Here is an 18,155-nt window from a genome sequence, read left to right on the forward strand (position 1 = left end):
TACTAAAGGTTCAAGGTTAGCTTCTTTACTATCTTACTGTCTAACTTACCTCACTTATTGAGCTATTACAAACAGAGTCTGATGATTATTTCTCTCCTTTCTTTTTCCTCCTCCTCCATTCTTCATATGTTGGGTGTTTGGTTCTGTGCTCTTTTTAGAAGTGCTCCCATCTAGAGCAGTCCCTCTAAAATACCCTGTAGAGATGGTTTGTGGGATGCAAATTCCCTCAACTTTTGCTTGTCTGGGAATTGTTTAATCCCTCCTTCATATTTAAATGATAATCATGCTGGATAAAGTATTCTTGGTTCAAGGCCCTTCTGTTTCATTGCTTTAAATATATCATACCATTCTCTTCTGGCCTGTAAAGTTTCTGTTGAGAAGTCTGATGATAGCCTGATGGGGTTTCCTTTGTAGGTGACCTTTTTTCTCTCTCTGGCTGCCTTTAATACTCTGTCCTTGTCCTTGATCTTTGCCATTTAATTATTATGTGTCTTGGTGTTGTCCTCTTTGGGTCCCTTCTGTTGGGAGTTCTGTGTTCTTTCGTAGTCTTAGCAACTATATCCTCCCCCAGTTTGGGGAAGTTCTCAGCAATTATTTCTTCAAAGACACTTTCTATCCCTTTTTCTCACTCTTCTTCTGGTACCCATATAATGCAGATTTTGTTCCTTTTGGATTGGTCACACAGTTCTCTTAATATTATTTCATTCCTGGATATCCTTTTACCTCTCTCTCTGTCAGCTTCTATGTGTTCCTGTTCTCTGGTTTCTATTCCATCAATGGCCTCTTGCATTTTATCCATTCTGCTTATAAATCCTTCCAGAGATTGTTTCATTTCTGTAATCTCCCTCCAGACCTCATCCCTTAGCTCTTGTATAGTTCTCTGCAGCTCTGTCAGCATGTTTATGATTTTTATTTTGAATTCTTTTTCAGGGAGACTGGTTAGGTCTGTCTCTGCAGATCTTCTCTCAGGGGTTCTTTGAACTATTTTGGATTGGACTAAATTTTTTTACCTTTTCATGGTGATTGTGGTGGCTGTAGACATGTTGTGGGTGTGTCATCTGGGAGTAGGAAGTCCTTTCCTGCTTGCTAGATGCGTTACCCTTCTCCGCTTCCTGTGTCAGTTACCGGCACTCCTGGAGCAGCCACTGGGTTAATCCCCTAAGCTGCTTGGGAGGGGTCTCCGTCAGAGCAGCACAGAGCCCTGCGGGGAGTGGCAGGCATGCCAGGTGCGCTCCTCTGCAATAGCGGCACCCGTGCCGGGCAGCTGTGTGCCAGCAGCAGCCTTTGGGTATGGCCCAGGCAGCTGTGCATCTGGCTGGGATTCCAGTTGGCTGCTGGGAGCGTGGCTGCTCCCTGTGGCACTGCTGCAGGTGTGCACAGGCCTCACCCATGCCCCTCTGGTGCTGCTGCCGCTGGCACGTGCTGGCTGCTCCTGGGCTGCTCGGTCGCCGATGCTGCGGCCTCACGCTGACCTCCAGGCTCCTCTGGCATCACTGCCTCTGGCTCGCGTGGGCCGTTCCCGGCCTTCTTGGTCACCACTCCCAGTCCCCTCTGGTTCTGCCGGTGCACATGGGCCACTCCCGGTCCCCTCCAGCGCCGTCCCCCCTGGCGTGCGCTGCCACTCTCCCACTACTGGGCCGGTGTGTTGGTGTCTGTGACAGTTGGGCAAACAACTGGCAGGCTGCTTAGGGCCATGAGGGGCTTCAGAGCTGTGCTGCCACCCAGGTGTTTAGGGCGCCTATAGTTCCCCGGGATTCCCAGCTGCTGTCTAAGTGTGCTGGGACTACTTCTTCCAGCTGTGGGGTCCCTGTCTCTTTAAGACTTGCAAAAAGCACTCGCTTTTCTTTTGTCTCAGGTGCTCCAGTTGCGGGGACCTGCTCGCAAGTTTTGCTTTTCCGTTTCTCTAATATCCAGCACCCCGTGCACCTTGTGTCTGCACTCTGGGTGTGGATTTCTAAACTGGTTGTTTAGCAGTCTTGGGCTTTCACTCCCTCCCCTTTCCGACTCCTTTCTTCCCGCTGGGTTCTGGGGTGGGGGAGCGTTCGGGTCCCACCTGGCCATGGCTTGGATCTTACCCCCTTCGTGTGATGTTGAGTTCTCGCAGATGTTGATGTATCCTGGCTGTTGTACTGTATCCACTCGTCTCTTTTAGGAATAGTTGTATTTATTGTATTTTCATAAATATATATGTTTTTGGGAGGAAATTTCCACTGAAGTACGCACGCCGCCATCTTCCCATGATCCCTATCTTTAACTTTTTATGGAACTGACAGACTGTTTTCCAAAGTGGCTGCACCATTTTACATTCCCACCAGCAATGTATAAGGATTCCACTTTGTCCACCTCCTTGTCAACACTTGTTATTTTTCTGTGTTTTTTGTTATTGCCATCCTAGTGGATATGAAGTCATTTCTCATTATGGTTTTTGATTTGCATTTCCCTGGTTGCTAATAATATTATGCATCTTTTCATATGCTTCAGTTATTTCTAAATCACCTTTGAAGAAATGTCTGATCCCCTGCCTATTCTTAAATTGAATTATTTGTCTTTGCTATTGAGTTATAAGAGAAGTCATTGTAAGACATATGTATTGCAAATACTTTTTCCCATTCTGTGGGTTGTCTTTTTACTTTCTTATATACCCTTTGATATACAAAAGTTTTTAATTTTGGAGTACAGTTTATCTGTTGTTTCTTTCATTGGTTATGCTTGGGGTGTCAAATCTAAGAAACTGTTACCTAATCCAGTGTCATGAAGGCTTTTTTCCTAAGTTTTATTCTAAGGGTTTTAGCTCCTACAGTTAGATTTCTTGCCCATTTTGAGTTAATTTTTGTATATGGTGTAAAGGTCCAGATTCATTCTTTCACATGGTGAATATCCAATTGTCCACCACCACTTGTTTAAAAAGACCATTCTTTCTGCATTGAATAGTCTTGGCATTCTTGTTGAAAATTGTTTGACTATAAATGTGAGGGTTTATTTTTGGACTGTGAATTCTATTCTGCTGGTCTATATGTATTTTGGAAAGAAAATATTCTACAGTTCTGTGATGAGGTCGCAGTCTTCTAGTGAGCCTGTGTCTCTGGGCTGTGACTTCCCAAGTGTTTCTCAGTTCCCCTACCCTCCTTAGGAGAAACATGAGGGCTAAGAAGGGCTGGAGTTGACTCTTTCTCACTCTAGCCACATTAGACTCTGGTAAAACCCCAGTCAGCTAGGCTCGGGCAGATTGTTTCTTTTGAGGCCAAGCCTCTTTAAAAACAGAATGTTGTGTGGGCTTATTTCAAAATAGCTATGCTTTTTCTGCCAGAAGCACAAGGAATTTTTCTCCTATCTTCACTGTGAGAACCTGATAGGGCTCCTAGAAGGAAAACTCACAAGTGTGGGAGACCCACAAGACTGGGCCTCCTGGAATTTTTAGCTCTCAATCTTGAGCACACTGAGCTTCTAAGAACTCAGGAGTTATAGTTTAGGTTTACCAGTTCCCACAAAGGTTTCAAGGTTTCTGCTCCAGTAAGTTGTGATTCTCTGTGTCTGCCTATTTGTCTCTCCAGTTTGGGAGCAGTGGTTTGCCCTAGGTTCTCAGTTCTCTGAGAAGACTTGTTGATATTCAGTTTGTTCAGCTTTTTTCTTACTCTGTTGGCAAGAATGACAGCTTCTAAGTTCTTTACATGCTAGACCAGAAATCAGAAGTTCCCACTTACTTTATTAAGTTTATTCCTAGTTATTTTATTCTTTTTGTTGTTACTGTAAATGCATTACCTTCTTAATTTTCAGACTGCTCATTACTAAACACGGAAATACAATTAACTTTTGTATATTGATCTTATGTCCTGCAACCTTGTGAAAGTCATTTATTCGTTCTAATAGTGTTTTGGTGGATTTCTTTTTCTTGCCTAATCTCCTTGGCTAGGACCTTCAAAACAGTGTTAAATAGACGTGACAAGAGCTGACATCTTTGTGCTATTCCTGATCTCAAGGGGAAAGAATTAAATTTCCATTAAGTATGTTAGCTGTGGATTCTTTTGTATATACTACTTATCAGATTGAGGAAGTTCATTGCTATTTCTAGCCACAGTGGTAACATTTTGTAAAACTATAGTATCTGTAATATTACAACCAGAGTATTAACACTGATGCATTCCACAGATCTTATTTGAATTTCCCCACATTTATTTCTACTCACTTGTATTATGTGTTAGTAAGTTCTAAACAGTTTTATCACATGTGTAGTTTCACATGCCCATCACCAGTCAGAATCAGACATCCAAGTTGTGTGTGTTAATAGCTCATTCCTTCTTATTGCTCAGTAATATTCTGTTGTATAAGTATGCCAGAGTTTGTTTAACCATTTGAAGTACATCTGGGCTGATTCCTACTTTTGACTATTACAAATATAACTACTATATCCATTCATGTACAGGTTTTTGTATGAATCTGAGTTTTCATTTCTCTGGGATAAATGCCCAGGAGTACAATTGCTGGATTGTATAGTAGTTACTTTCTGAAGAAAAGTAGTTTAATTTCTGAAGAAACTGCCAAAATGTTTTCTGAAGAACCTGTTAAGCTATGTTTAGAATTTAGACTTGACTGTAATGGCATTAGGAGGCCATTTTAATACTAATCCTGATTTTAATATTTTGAATTTGAAGAGATGGTCAGAGAATATGCCTACTGGGCAAGTAAGTATGTGAATCTGACTCATAAATCAGACTTGGACTGAAGATACAGAATTTTCATCAGCATATGATTGATTTTAGAATCTGTGAGTGGGGGTTATAGTTCCCAGGGAAGAGTACAAGAATGAGGGGAAATAGAAAACAGAACCTGGGACAGTACCCTGAAGATCACCAACATTTAAAGGAGGCTGAGAAAGAAACAGACTTAAGAAGAAAACTAGACAAAAAAGAAAATTTGATATTGTAGAAGCCATGGAGAGAAAGTATTTTTAAGAAGAAAGGAATGGTCAGCAGTAACCTCAACAAAGAGGAAGTAAGACACTATTGAAAAGTACACTGGTTTTAAAGACATTGTTAATAACCATGGTAAGAGAAGTTTTAGTAAAGTTGTGGGGTAGGAGCCTCATTCACAGTGGGTCAAGAAATGATGAGTAGGTGAAGTAAGGTAGCAGTGGAGAAGGAATTTTGGGGAAAGGAGAGAGGTTAGTGTAACTAGAGAAGAAGGAGGGGTCCCGGGTGAGTCATTTTTAGAGAAGAGTTGGGCTTATCTTGATGGTAATAGGGGTCAGTAGTCAGGGAAGGTTGGTAACACACCAAAGAGAAGAATTCTTGTTTGGATCCTGCTGATGCCAGACTGGTAGGCAGAGCATAGCAGAGGGATAGGGTTCAGGAAGGAAGACATATTTTCCTTTGTGACAAGAGGGAAGTAAAGAAGCAGCAGGTAAAGTTTATAGATAGGGAGGTAGAAAATTGAGGGAGTTTACATCTGTTGGCTTTTATTTTCTGTGTGAGGTAACAGAAGGAATAATTTGTTACAAGTGAAAGGGGGATGATAAGGTAGGAAGATTGAGAAGGTTGGAAAGGTTGAAATAGCTGCCATAGGGAATGTTAGAGCTGGCTAGAAAAACAGGTTTCTAGGTCATAATGAGAGCCTAGTTGGGTCTATAGATCATAAATATTTTTTTTAAGATCCCAGTCTTATGGTTATGTACTTTTTCCAGCACAGTTCAGCAGCCTGGGTGTGGAGATAAGGAAGAAGAGATGATTTTGTTGATCCAGGTTAACGTTTGTCCCACATGATATAGGAGAAAGAGCCATTGAATGAACTAGGCATAGTGGCCTAACAGACTTCAAAGTTAGATGGGTCTCAGCTTTAATCCTGTCTTGACCACTTAGTGACTTAGAAAGATTACTTAAGCCTCTGTAAGCTTCAGTTTCCAATAATAATCACATCTAATCATATCAGTTTCCTAATCATGCTAATACCTGTGTCTTTCAGTGACAAGGATTGTATGAAGCAAGTCTCTTAACAAATAGTTTGACACATAATAAATGTTAATAAATAGCAGCTTTTATTATTTCTGGCCTAATCCTGTCACTTATTAGCTGAGTGACCCTAGGTTAGTTTCTTTCCTTTTTATCTGTAAAAAGGAAATTATACTAATTGTTAGGTATGGTATTCAGTTGGGTATCTTTTGGAGGAAAAGAATGCTGGGCACTATTCCTGATGCATCCTCTTCACTATTTAGTAAATGTGAATTGAAGGAGAATTTGTAGGGGATTTTTAGAAAATTAAATTGGAAAGTTAGGTGGGAATTTTGGCCCTTGTCTTATTGTAGATTAGCCTTTAAAAGTTCATGAACAGGTATAACATATAAGTGGTGTTTGGGGAATATTAATATGTCAGTAGTTTGATAGGATTGTGGTCTCAGATACCACCTCCTAAGAGATGCCTTCCCTTACCACCCTGAGAATCCTAAAATAATACTCCCTCCTCCCTAGCACTTCACCCTTTATTATTTTCCTTATGACATTTGTGACTGTCTGCAATTATCTTGTTTATTAGTTGATTTACTTTTTTTCTGTCTCCCTCTACTAGAATATGTTTCATGAGAAAAGGGATGTTGCCTCTTACTATTGAGTCCCAACACCCAGAACAGTACATAGAAGGCATTCAGTAGATATATGTTGAGTGAATGAAATATAAGGAGGCACTGGAAGGAGAGAGACTTAATAATAGTTAAGAAATCATTAGATTCATACTGACATTAGGATATGAAGATATTAACAGGAATGGTAGGGTAGCAGTGTAAATGGAAGGAACAAATAAAAATTACAAAGAATGATTTTTTACATTCGAGAAGGGGAAAATTTAGGCAACCAGCAAGGTGATTCCAAGGTTTCCAACCTGGGTGACTGAAGCAGTGACACTATCATAGAAAGTGTCTGCCTTGATCTCTCTCTTTTTGTTGTTGTTGATATTGTTAATGTACAATTACATGAATATTATGGTTACTAGACTCCCCCCATTATCAAGTCCCCTCCCACATACCCCATTACAGTCACTGTCCATCAGCATGGTAAGATGCTATAGAATCATTACTTGTCTTCTCTGTATATACTGCCTATCCTGTGTCCCCCCACCCACTACATTATCTGTGCTAATTGTGATGCCCCTTTTTCCCCCCTTATCCCTCCCTGCCCACCCATCCTCCCCAGTCCCTTTCCCTTTGTTAATTGTTAGTCATTCTTGGGTTCTGTGAGTCTGCTGCTGTTTTGTTCCTTTAGTTTTTGCTTTGTTCTTATACTCCGCATATGAGTGAAATCATTTGATACTTGTCTTTTTCCGCCTGACTTATTTCACTGAGCATAATACCCTCTAGCTCCATCCATGTTGTTGCAAATGGTAGGATTTGTTTTCTTCTTAATGGCTGAATAATATTCTATTGTGTATATGTACCACATCTTCTTTATCCATTCATCTACTGATGAACACTTAGGTTGCTTCCATATCTTGGCTATTGTAAATAGTGCTGCGATAAACATAGGGGTGCATATGTCTTTTTCAAACTGGGCTGCTGCATTCTTAGGGTAAATTCCTAGAAGTGGAATTCCTGGGTCAAATGGTATTTCTATTTTTAGTTTTTTGAGGAACCTCCATACTGCTTTCCACAATGGTTGAACTAATTTACATTCCCACCAGCAGTGTAGGAGGGTTCCCATTTCTCCACAACCTCACCAACATTTGTTGTTGTTTTGTCTTTTGGATGGTGGCGATCCTTACTGGTGTGAGGTGATATCTCATTGTGGTTTTAATTTGCATTTCTCTGATGACTAGTGATGTGGAGCCTCTTTTCAGGTGTCTGTTGGCCATCTGAATTTCTTCTTTGGAGAAGTATCCATTCAGCTCCTCTGCCCATTTTTTAATTGGCTTATTTGCTTTTTGTTTGTTGAGGTGCATGAGCTGTTTATATAATTTGGATGTCAAACCCTTATTGGATATGTCATTTGTCAATATATTCTCCCATACTGCAGGATGCCATTTTGTTCTACTGATGGTGTCCTTTGCTGTACAGAAGCTTTTTAGTTTGATATAGTCCCACTTGTTCTTTTTTGCTTTTGTTTCCCTTGCCCGGGGAGATATGTTCATGAAGAAGTCGCTCATGTTTACGTCCAAGAGATTTTTGCCTATATTTTTTTCTAAGAGTTTTATGGTTTCATGACTTACATTCAGATCTTTGATCCATTTTGAGTTTACTTTTGTGTATGGGGTTAGACAATAATCCAGTTTCATTCTCTTACATGTCGCTGTCCAGTTTTGCCAACACCAGTTGTTGAAAAGGCTGTAATCTCCCCACTGTATATCCATGGCTCCTTTATCGAATATTAATTGACCAAAGATGCTTGGGTTTATATCTAGGCTCTCTATTCTGTTCCACTGGTCTGTGGGTCTGTTCTTGTGCCAGTACCAAATTGTCTTGATTACTGTAGCTTTGTAGTAGAGCTTGAAGTCAGGGAGCATAATTCCCCCTGCTTTATTCTTCCTTTTCAGGATTGCTTTGGCTATTGGGGGTCTTTTGTCATTCTATATTGCCTTCATCTCTTTTTATAACTTTATGTCCAGTACTTAGAACAATGTCTAGTATATAGTTATGGTCAGTAAGGATTTGAATAAATGAAAGAATATGGGAAATCAGAAGGTTACATCTTAGATGCATTGTATGTTTAAGTAAAAGTAGAACACCCAGGCAAGGGGAGGATGAGGCTAAAATTCTGGAAAGAATAAAGGGCCTTAGGATTTTACAGCATTTAAGGGGAAAGAACCAACTAACAGAAGAGGTAGCTCCAGAGATAGGAGAACAACAAGTGTGGTTTCAAGACCACAGAGTTAGTTCCAGAAAGAAGGCAATAGCTACCAATGTTACATGCATCAGAAAATGAGGCTTGGACAAGGTCTTTGGGTTTAGAGACTGAGGCCAAGAATGATCTTGGAAAGAACAGCTTACGTAGAGCAGCACAGTGAATAGGCATGTCACAAAGGGTGTGAGGGATAAAGAGCAACGAGATCCATTTCCCCCACAGCACTGAAGGAAGAAAGCAGTGTGGTAGTCTGAGATAATCATCTAAAGGAAGTATAGTTTACTTTTTTTTTATAAAGACATAAGCATATTTTGTAGAGATAGAAAAGAAAGATCCATAATCTAAGGCAGTTGTCAAATTTTAGTGAGCTTAAGAATAACATGAGGATTTAATTTAAAATGCAGGTTGCTGACAACCATTTACAGGGACTCTGAATCAGTCTGGGGACCAGATACAGGTTCCACCCCATCCAAAAGTAGAGCATTCCTATGAAATCTTTCATAAACAAATGGCATAAGGAAAAGACGCAGTTACCATTCATTTATATGGAAAAAGGAGTGTTCTCAGACCCAAAAAACAACCCCTCTCAGGCTTTTCCAATTCCTTACTGAGCATCTTGCTAACAGATGCCCAAGATAAATCCCAGGTGCTACAGACACAGTTCAGAGCTATGGTGTTTTGATGCTGAGATACTGATTGTAGTTCCTGGGGAAGGAGCTTGGCGGGGCCACTCTCACTGCTCAGGGTTGCACTGCCTCTATAATAGCTCACCATTAAATGCTGAGCACTATGCTCACTTTTTGCCTTTTTTCATAAAAGCAAAAATCCTCTTCAGATTTCTTTTCATTAGCAAAAGCAGGCACTGATGTGTGTCCTCCATAAAAGCAAAGTGGCATGAGGTGAACTTTCAAAAAGCAGAGACACCTGTACTGGCTTTTTTTTTTTAACAAATAATCCCCCCCAGCACACACATACTACATACAGGAGATTCTGATGTAGATAAATACTAAGACCACATTCTCTGACTCACACTGGGCCAGGGAGTAATTGAAGTCAAAAGAAAAGGGTGGGAAGGGAATTTGATTTTTTAAAATGAAGAATAAGGGTTAGGCTCTGGGAAGGAGGAGTTAATCTTTAAAGCAAACAAGAAGAGATGGTACAGAGAAATTCTGAGATGATGCACTGAGCTTCAGAGAAGTTTTCAGGTGAAGAGTGAGGGCAAGTGAGGTTGTTTCATTTGCATGACCTAGATTCTTTCCTTTAAGAGGGGAGGAAAGGTTATCTACTCTGGGCAGGCAGGAGAGAATGTGAGGGAGTGTGGAAAGGTCTGGAACAGCTGCTGTGGGGGATGCAGCGATTCAACAAAGGGGGAACACAAGCAGTGCTGAGCAGCTACAGGCTGCTCTTAACTTAGGTGGCATGACAGGTGGACCCAGTTAGCAGTTACATGACATTTTTCAAAGTGAGGAATAGTCCTGAAATCGTGTTCTTTCTCTTCGTAATATATCATGACACTGTCATCTATAGATTTACTTAAATCTTTTTTGATGCTTTTAGCCTGTCATACTTCATGGAATAATGAACTTCATGTATTTATTATACAAGGTATAAAGTATTTAAAATTTATCTGACTTTCAACTCAAAAGATACTTCCTGTGATTTGCTAGAACGTAATTAGATTCATTCTCTCTGTACTCTCCCAAGTTTTTATGGATTTTGATCACAATTGGTATGATGCTTGCTATCATTTTACAGATTGATATTTCTAGGGACAGAGCTGTAGGGGGTATTTATTTTCACCTGGGCACCAGAAGTTACTACAAAGTAAACTCAGAGTACTGGTTAGGGCAGAGGAAACCAACCTACTTCATTTTCTCTAGGTTTGGAAAAGTGGGAGTCAGCTGGAACTAAGTGGGGAGGAATACCTAGGCACTTTGCTGTTTATCCTATACTTACCTTCCTAAATACTTTTCAACAACTCTGTTAGAATATCTCCAATTACAAATGAGGAAACTGAGGCTAAGCTGCCTAGATTGCATAAGATAATAGAGCAAGGAAGCTGGAGAGCTAGAAATCAAACCTGCCTCTCTTATTCCACCCCCCATGCTGCCTTGAATTGAATATAGTGCAGCCATTTATGTTTTTTATGACAAAATAAAATAAGGATAGGACTATTGGTTAATTAGTAATTTTTAATTAGAAAAAACTTTGCCCACTATCAATAATTAAAGTACAGCCTTGGGAATTTATTAAATGAAAAGTTTTTCATCTGTTCCTATGGTCTTTTCTTCTAACTCCCTTAGGCCTTTAGGTTACTAGTATGGCACTAGAACTATAAATTTTTCATATATATGTACATATATGTGAGGGATTATTATTTTTCTTTATATATATCTTTACATTGCTCACATGGAGGCTTATCTCTTCTCAGACTGTTCATACACTTTTGTTTCATCTTCCTATATTTTATCAATGAGTATTTACTGAGCACCTGCTTAATTACATTCATTGTACTATATGTCCCGGGGGTTACCTAGGAAAGCCTAATATTTCCTGAAAATTGGAATTCATTAATTAAAAAATTAAGTAAGACCAACATACACTACTCCTGATATTCCATCCAGAGAAATACATAATTATGTCTTGATTCAAGACCAAATAGTTCCTCTCTCCCAGCCATAGAGTAAGCTGGGTCATTTGTTTTTAGGTCCTAGGTGCAGAGTCCAATAAAAGTCTACGTGGTTATTTATGACGACAGTTAAACATATAATCAAGGGACTTGCCTCAAATACATGATCAGTTCAAGTAAGTTTAAGAAATGTGAAATGTCAGTTGTATAGAAATAGTCAGACAATAACTCTGTAGAATACCCCCCATTGAGTGAATTATTTAGTCCCTGTTCCCCAAGTTAGACAGCCAGACGTGTCTTGTTTGTATTGTTCATATACCCCTTCAGTATTAACAATAAAACAACCCTATGAGGTAGGTTCTATTTATTATCCCCACTTAACGGAGGGAGAAAGTAAGGAACAGCAGGGATAAGTAACCCAGCCAGGGTTAGAGAGCAAATAAGTGGCAGAGCTGCAGACAGACTTGTTCAGTACTACTCTTAACTATGGCTCTTTGCTGCTTTTCAGGGGCCTCCTGTTAAAAATAGCTTTGCAAACAGCTTGACAAGTTACTCTGCATTTCTGATGAGCTTATGTTTAATAGCAATAATATAACTAAGTGAATGGAAAAGAATCACCTCTTCTTGTAGTTTCTTAATCCACTGTCAAGATTCTAACATGTTTGTAGTTAATATGCAGTGGGAAGTTTGGGTATTTTAGAAAAATGCAGCATGTTTTCTGTGTTGCTTTACCAGAGTGGGAAAGACATAAGAAGAGTAGTATTTGGACTAGATCTCCACAGTCCTTATAAATAAAATGTATCAAGATCTCTAATGTTGGCTGTGGGCTTTGGTGGGTCATAAAAATATTTGCAAGCTGGTAAAAGTGATTTTAGTTATTGGATCCTGAAAATGAAAATGTGTCTACTCTGCATTAAAAAAAAAAAAAAAGTCCTATGCCAAAAGGGTGATAGTAAATTTAAAAGGACTTTAATTTGTGTTTTAAAATAATTTTTTGTAATAGGTATATTTCAAGTACTCAATAGCCACACATAGCTAATGGTTATCATATTAGTGCAGGTCCAGGCTGTCCAAGGGATCATTTGTGAAATAAAAACTTAAGTCTTTTTGGATGAACCTGGATATCAGTAGTAACTCACTCTGATTTAATTCCTTTGGGGCCCCTGTAAAGAAAAATTTAAGTTAAGAAAAGTTCAAACAGCTGTATCATCACCAGGAAAAGTGGGCAGCTGGGAAATGTGGGATTTGAGTCTAAAAGGGCACTTTAACCCCTTTTAACATCTTTATTGGTCTATTTTAAAAGAACCCTGGCTAACATAGCTCTTGCTCTATCTTTTTTGTTCTGTAAAGTCACTGTGAACACTAGATTAGTAAATACTCGATCATTGCCCCTATGGGGAATACGGGGTTAGGTTCCTGCAAGCCTCTGGTCACATTTTGTCAACCTATCAATATATTACCTTGTTTTATGTGTGTTTCTGTTTAAAGATACCTTATTTAATATATATAATATTAATACATATTATGTCACATATTAATAATTATGATAATACAGTGCCAATGGCATTGTAACTCACCTGAATGAAGCTTGTCTCACATGTATTTTCTCTAAGTCACATAGAAAACACAGGCTTCTTGCACTTAGGAACACTAGACGAAACTTAAGTACTACATTTAGGGGCCATTTTAAACAGCAAAATCACCAACAGAAAGCACAAAAATGCAAAAAAAAATGGCATTAAGAGAGCACACAAAAGACACTTAATTTATGAGAACTAAAATAAGGCAGAGAACCACCTGGTTTGATTTTAGCTGGAAATGTATGTGTTGGGTGACTCAAATTTTTTGCTGGTCTGAACATGCATTGTATCTACAAATGACCAAGAAAGTGCCACAAGTTTTGTTTTAGGAGTTACAAATATATTTTAATGAGTGGGCATATATGTAAGATGGAATCATCAAATAATGGGACCAAGTATGTATCAATTCATTCTAAATTTTGAAATGGAAAGTAAAAATACAGGAATGTCTTGCTCATCTATCTTTTCCATCCCTAGTCCCTCTTTCCTTTCAGTTTCCTCTGCATTTACATATATGTGCACTTATAGAAATAAACATATATTTTTAAATAAATATAGATAAGTATCTAGGTTTTCTCATTATTATGAATAATGTGCAGTGAACGTCTTGTACCTATTTCTTTATCCATATATGTGGGTTTCGTTTGGATTACATACATACAAATGAAATTGCTGGGCAGAAGGGTATATGCCTTTAAATTTTGTTAGGAAGGCAGCTTCTGGGAAGCTGACACTGAGATGGAGTTAGACCTGCAAGCAGTGTTTGAGTGATAGTACCTGAAAAGACAAAAGGCAGGGGGCTGGGAGGGCAAGAGCTAAAGTGGTTGGTCAGATCATGATACAGATTAGCCTAATCAGTGGGGCACTCTGGAGTAAAGATTGCCTCTTAGAGTAGTCCTGTGTTGGTCAGAAATGGCTAGGCCCTGGGAACTCTTCCGTGCTCAATTATTGATCAGGGGCTGCCTGGAAAGAAAGTGGCTTGATCTCAAAAAACAAGGTGGAGTATAAAGGTACTAACAGCTGGAGGTTTAACTGAACCCTTTGGAGCTAAACTGCAAGGTGTCCTCAAGGGAGATCTGAGCAGTGTACCTCCATAGCTGCCACTACAGTACAGTACAGTATAGTGGACAATAGCACTCCAGAGCCAGACTCTGTAGGTTCAACATCTTTGTGTAAGATGTTAACATCTGTGTCTCAGTTTCTTCATCTAAAAACTGGAGAAATAATAGTACCTACCTCATGGCGTTGTAAAAGAGATGAAATGAGTTAGTATATTTTAAGCACTTTAATAGTACCTTGGATATGTTAGCACTATGTCAGCATAACTGATGCTGCTGCTATTATTATTGTTATTCCTGATCGCTTTCCCAAAAGGCTATACCAGGTTTTCTTCCCATTATCCCAATAGTGTGTAAAATAGTGTTCATTTCTCATACCTTGTCCCATACTGGACATTATAAATCTTAGTATTTGCCAGTTTGATGACCAAAAAATGGTATTTGTCTTAATTTGCATTTCTTTATTTTGAGGTTGAACCCCCTTTTCATATTATTGGCCACTTAGATTTCATCTTCTGTTTGTATACTTGAGGTTTAATTTTTTCTTACTGATTTCTAGCATCTGTTCATATATTTCAGATATTAAAATGTCATATAGTTGTAAACATTTTCTCCCAATCTCACATTGTTTTTCAAATTTATTTTCCAATATTGTTTATGGTTTCTTTTGTTCTAAATAAAGAAGCTTAAAATTTTGGGTACCAATTTCTCTTTCTTTATGGGTTTAGAGCTTTGTGTCTGTCTTTGAAAGGACTTTTCCTACTCCAAAATTTATAGCTTTTTTTTTTTACTTTTTATTTAAGCTTTGTAAACATCTTAAATTTGTTTTTATCCATAATTTAAAACAATTAGCTTCTTTTTTTCCCCAACAATAGCCAGTGGCTCCAGTGCTGTTCACTGACTAGCACATCTTTTTCCTGATGTTTTGAAATGGCACCTTCACCATACTCTAAGTTCCTGTACATATTAGATTGGAAGATATGGGTATTTTTAAAGGTGTTAGCATGTGTTGCCAAATTGGCCCTGAGGAGTACATTTAGAAATTTACCCTACTCTAGAATGTTTTACTGCACTCTCCACACTGTTGTTTTGTTTTGTTTTGTTTTGTTTTTACCAAGTTGACAGTCAAAAAACAGAAGTGTTTTGGTATACATTTCTTTGATTACCAAAAAGAGTGAACTTTAAAAAATAAATAATTGTGATGTTCTGTGTGCCATCTTATATGAATTGTTTATTCGTATCCTTTGTGCATTTTTCAGTTTTTGGTGTTTAATTTCACATTGACTTGAAGGGACTCATTATATAAAATAATATTACCCTTCATGTGTATTACACAAAGGTTACTGTTTACCTTTAAATTACAATCAAGGTCTGTTTATTTATAGACTTTGACTTTGCATATCTAGATAGAAAAGTCTTCCCCATTCCTAAGACAACAGAACCAACTCAGATATTTCCCTTTCCTCCTTATGATTTTAATTTTCATATTCATCTGCCATCTTATTTTGGTGCATGGTATTAAGTAGGAATCTGTCGTCATTCTTTCTAAATGGTAAACCAATTATCAAAAATAGTTTACTAAATAATCCGTTCTTTCTATTGATTTCTTGTGCCATTTTATATATACTTGACCTGTGAGATGTGTTTGATTCTGTTTGGCTAGAGAGTGCACCTAGGAAAGTAAGCACTCTGTGGAAGTATCTTCTCAAACACTGGCTGTAATTTTGGAAGTAAAGGAAAACCCCTCAAGCTTAAGTGAAAATAATTGAATTGCATTCTGCTTGGGTGCCTTCTGTCAACATTCTGCCTTGTGGTCTTTAAGCACTGTACTTCTTTAGTTCTCTAGGACATGAAGTAATGGTTGCTCTTAAGCAATTATAAAGTTACAGATAGAACTGTCCAAGAGAGGTATTAGCACCAGGTATTTTACTTTCTGATGTAAAATATTAAACTCCAGAAGAAAATAGTTCAGTGTTTAAGAAACATCTTTCTTGCCAAATGTACCTGGATGTTACTCTTCAGGTCTGATGGTAAACCTAACACTAGAGCAGGAGTTCTCAAAATACCAAGAATAAAACACCTGTAGTTGCAAGCACAAATGGCCACTTTCTTTAATATTCAAAAAATTTTACACTTGTAATAGGAAAATATCAACAACTCAAAAAAAAAAAAAGCAAGGATATGAACAGATGATTTCAGTAAAGGTTCTACAAGTGGCCCTTAAAGTTGCTTAGCCTCTCTGGTAATAGAAATGCAAATTAAAACTAATAAGGTACTAGTTTTCACATTGGTAGAGATCAAAAAGTTTGGTAAATATTATTGGTGGGGATGTTGTGAAATAGGAATTGCTGGTTAAGGGTAAGTTAATTATAACTTCCATGGAAGACCATTTGGCAATATTTGTCAAATGCACGTATTTATCCCAGATAAAATGCACATATTATCCCAGGATAAAGAATTTTATCCTAAAAAATTATTTGTAAGAATTTATTTGGCAAGTATAGTTTCATGTATGAGATGAATTTTGTAGCAAATTTATAAGGTTGTCCATTGCAATGTTGTTTGAAATAACAAAAGCCTGAAAATAATCTAATAAAGGGAAATACTGGAGCATCCCCTCAATAGAAAATTGTATAAATAAAATACAGCTTATTTATGTGCTAGAATACATTAAGTCATTTAAGAAGAATGAGGCTGTTCTATATGTACTAGTGTGTAAAGTTCTCCATATATATTATTATTAAGTAAAACAAGGTGCAGACAATATCAGGTGTTAGCAAGGATATAGAGCAACTGGAACACAAATAACTGCTGGTGGAAAAGTGAATTGGTACAACTCTTTGGAAAACAGTTTGGTATTGTCTAGTAAATTTTGAAGTGCATGTGCCTTATGTCCTAGCAGTTTTACTTAATAGATCTGGAGGAACTCTTTCCTATCTGCCCACAAGACATGTACAAAAGTGTTCATAGCACCATACGTGTAATTATGAAAATGAAAAAATAGCAATAACCTACTAGAAACAATGCAGATGTCCAGAATAGAATAAATAAATGTTAAAATACTATACAACAATGAAAATGAATGAATTATAGCTACACACAATAATCTGAATGAATATTAAACAGCCATGTTGGACAAGAAAAGCAAGTCATGTGAGAAACAAAAATTCTTGTTTATATGAAGTTCAGAAACACACAAAACTAAACATATTGTTAAGGAAAAAAACATTGTAAAACTACAAGCAAGGAAATTAAAAAGCACCAAATCAAGGAGAGTGATTACCTCAGGAGAGAAGAAAGGAATTAGAGCACACAGGAGATTGAAAAAGCAATGATAATCTTTTTTCTTAAACTGGCACATAGTATGTGGGTTTGAGTTTTCATTATATTATGGATTTTTTTTAACTTTAAGTATGTTTTATAAATATTCTTCCATACTTACTATTTAATAAAAAGTTTTGGAAAGGAAGATGTAGAGCATTATATAGAATGTGTTGCCATGACTGCATGGGTTTTTTGGTTTTTTTTTAGTGTAATGAGTTTATCTTTATTGTCTATCCCTGTTAACAGTTATACCTCTAGACATAAGAGACAGATTATTTCTGATTTCAGACACAGGGTGTGTCCTCCTTATTTAGACTGTATGGGTTTTTAAAAATAAAGGATACACACACATATATATACACAAGTGGATATGTATACATTATCCCTGTAAAGATGCACAAGCAGCTGGTAACCATGTTTGCTGCTTCAAGGGAATGAAACTGGGTAGTTGGAGGCCAGTCATTGAAGAGAAATTTACTTACCACTCTACACCCTTTTGTACCTATTGAATTTCTGTAGCAAATATATATGGTACATACTCAGATTTTTTTTAATATGTGCATTGAAAAAAAAGTCATTTATCATTTGTGAGAGGAGGCTAGAGAAATTCCACTATCATTTCTAAACTCAGTGACTTTGCAAGTTTTGCAAGACCGTATGTGAAATGAAAGGAATACACATTTTTGTTGACTAGGTATTTTACCTCTCATGCCAGTATTTCCTTAATGGTTAAATTCCATGGACTATA

At 37.8% G+C, this 18,155-nt stretch overlaps 1 protein-coding gene across 3 annotated transcripts in view; it reads left to right on the plus strand.

The window, feature by feature from the left end:
- The window catches only part of MOSMO (modulator of smoothened), a 100,968-nt gene that overhangs the window by 37,528 nt on the left and 45,285 nt on the right, over positions 1–18,155 (plus strand). The gene's annotated exons all lie outside the window — the stretch shown is intronic.

Source organism: Manis pentadactyla, chromosome 10 (genome assembly GCF_030020395.1).
Source record: "Manis pentadactyla isolate mManPen7 chromosome 10, mManPen7.hap1, whole genome shotgun sequence".
NCBI lineage: Eukaryota > Metazoa > Chordata > Mammalia > Pholidota > Manidae > Manis > Manis pentadactyla.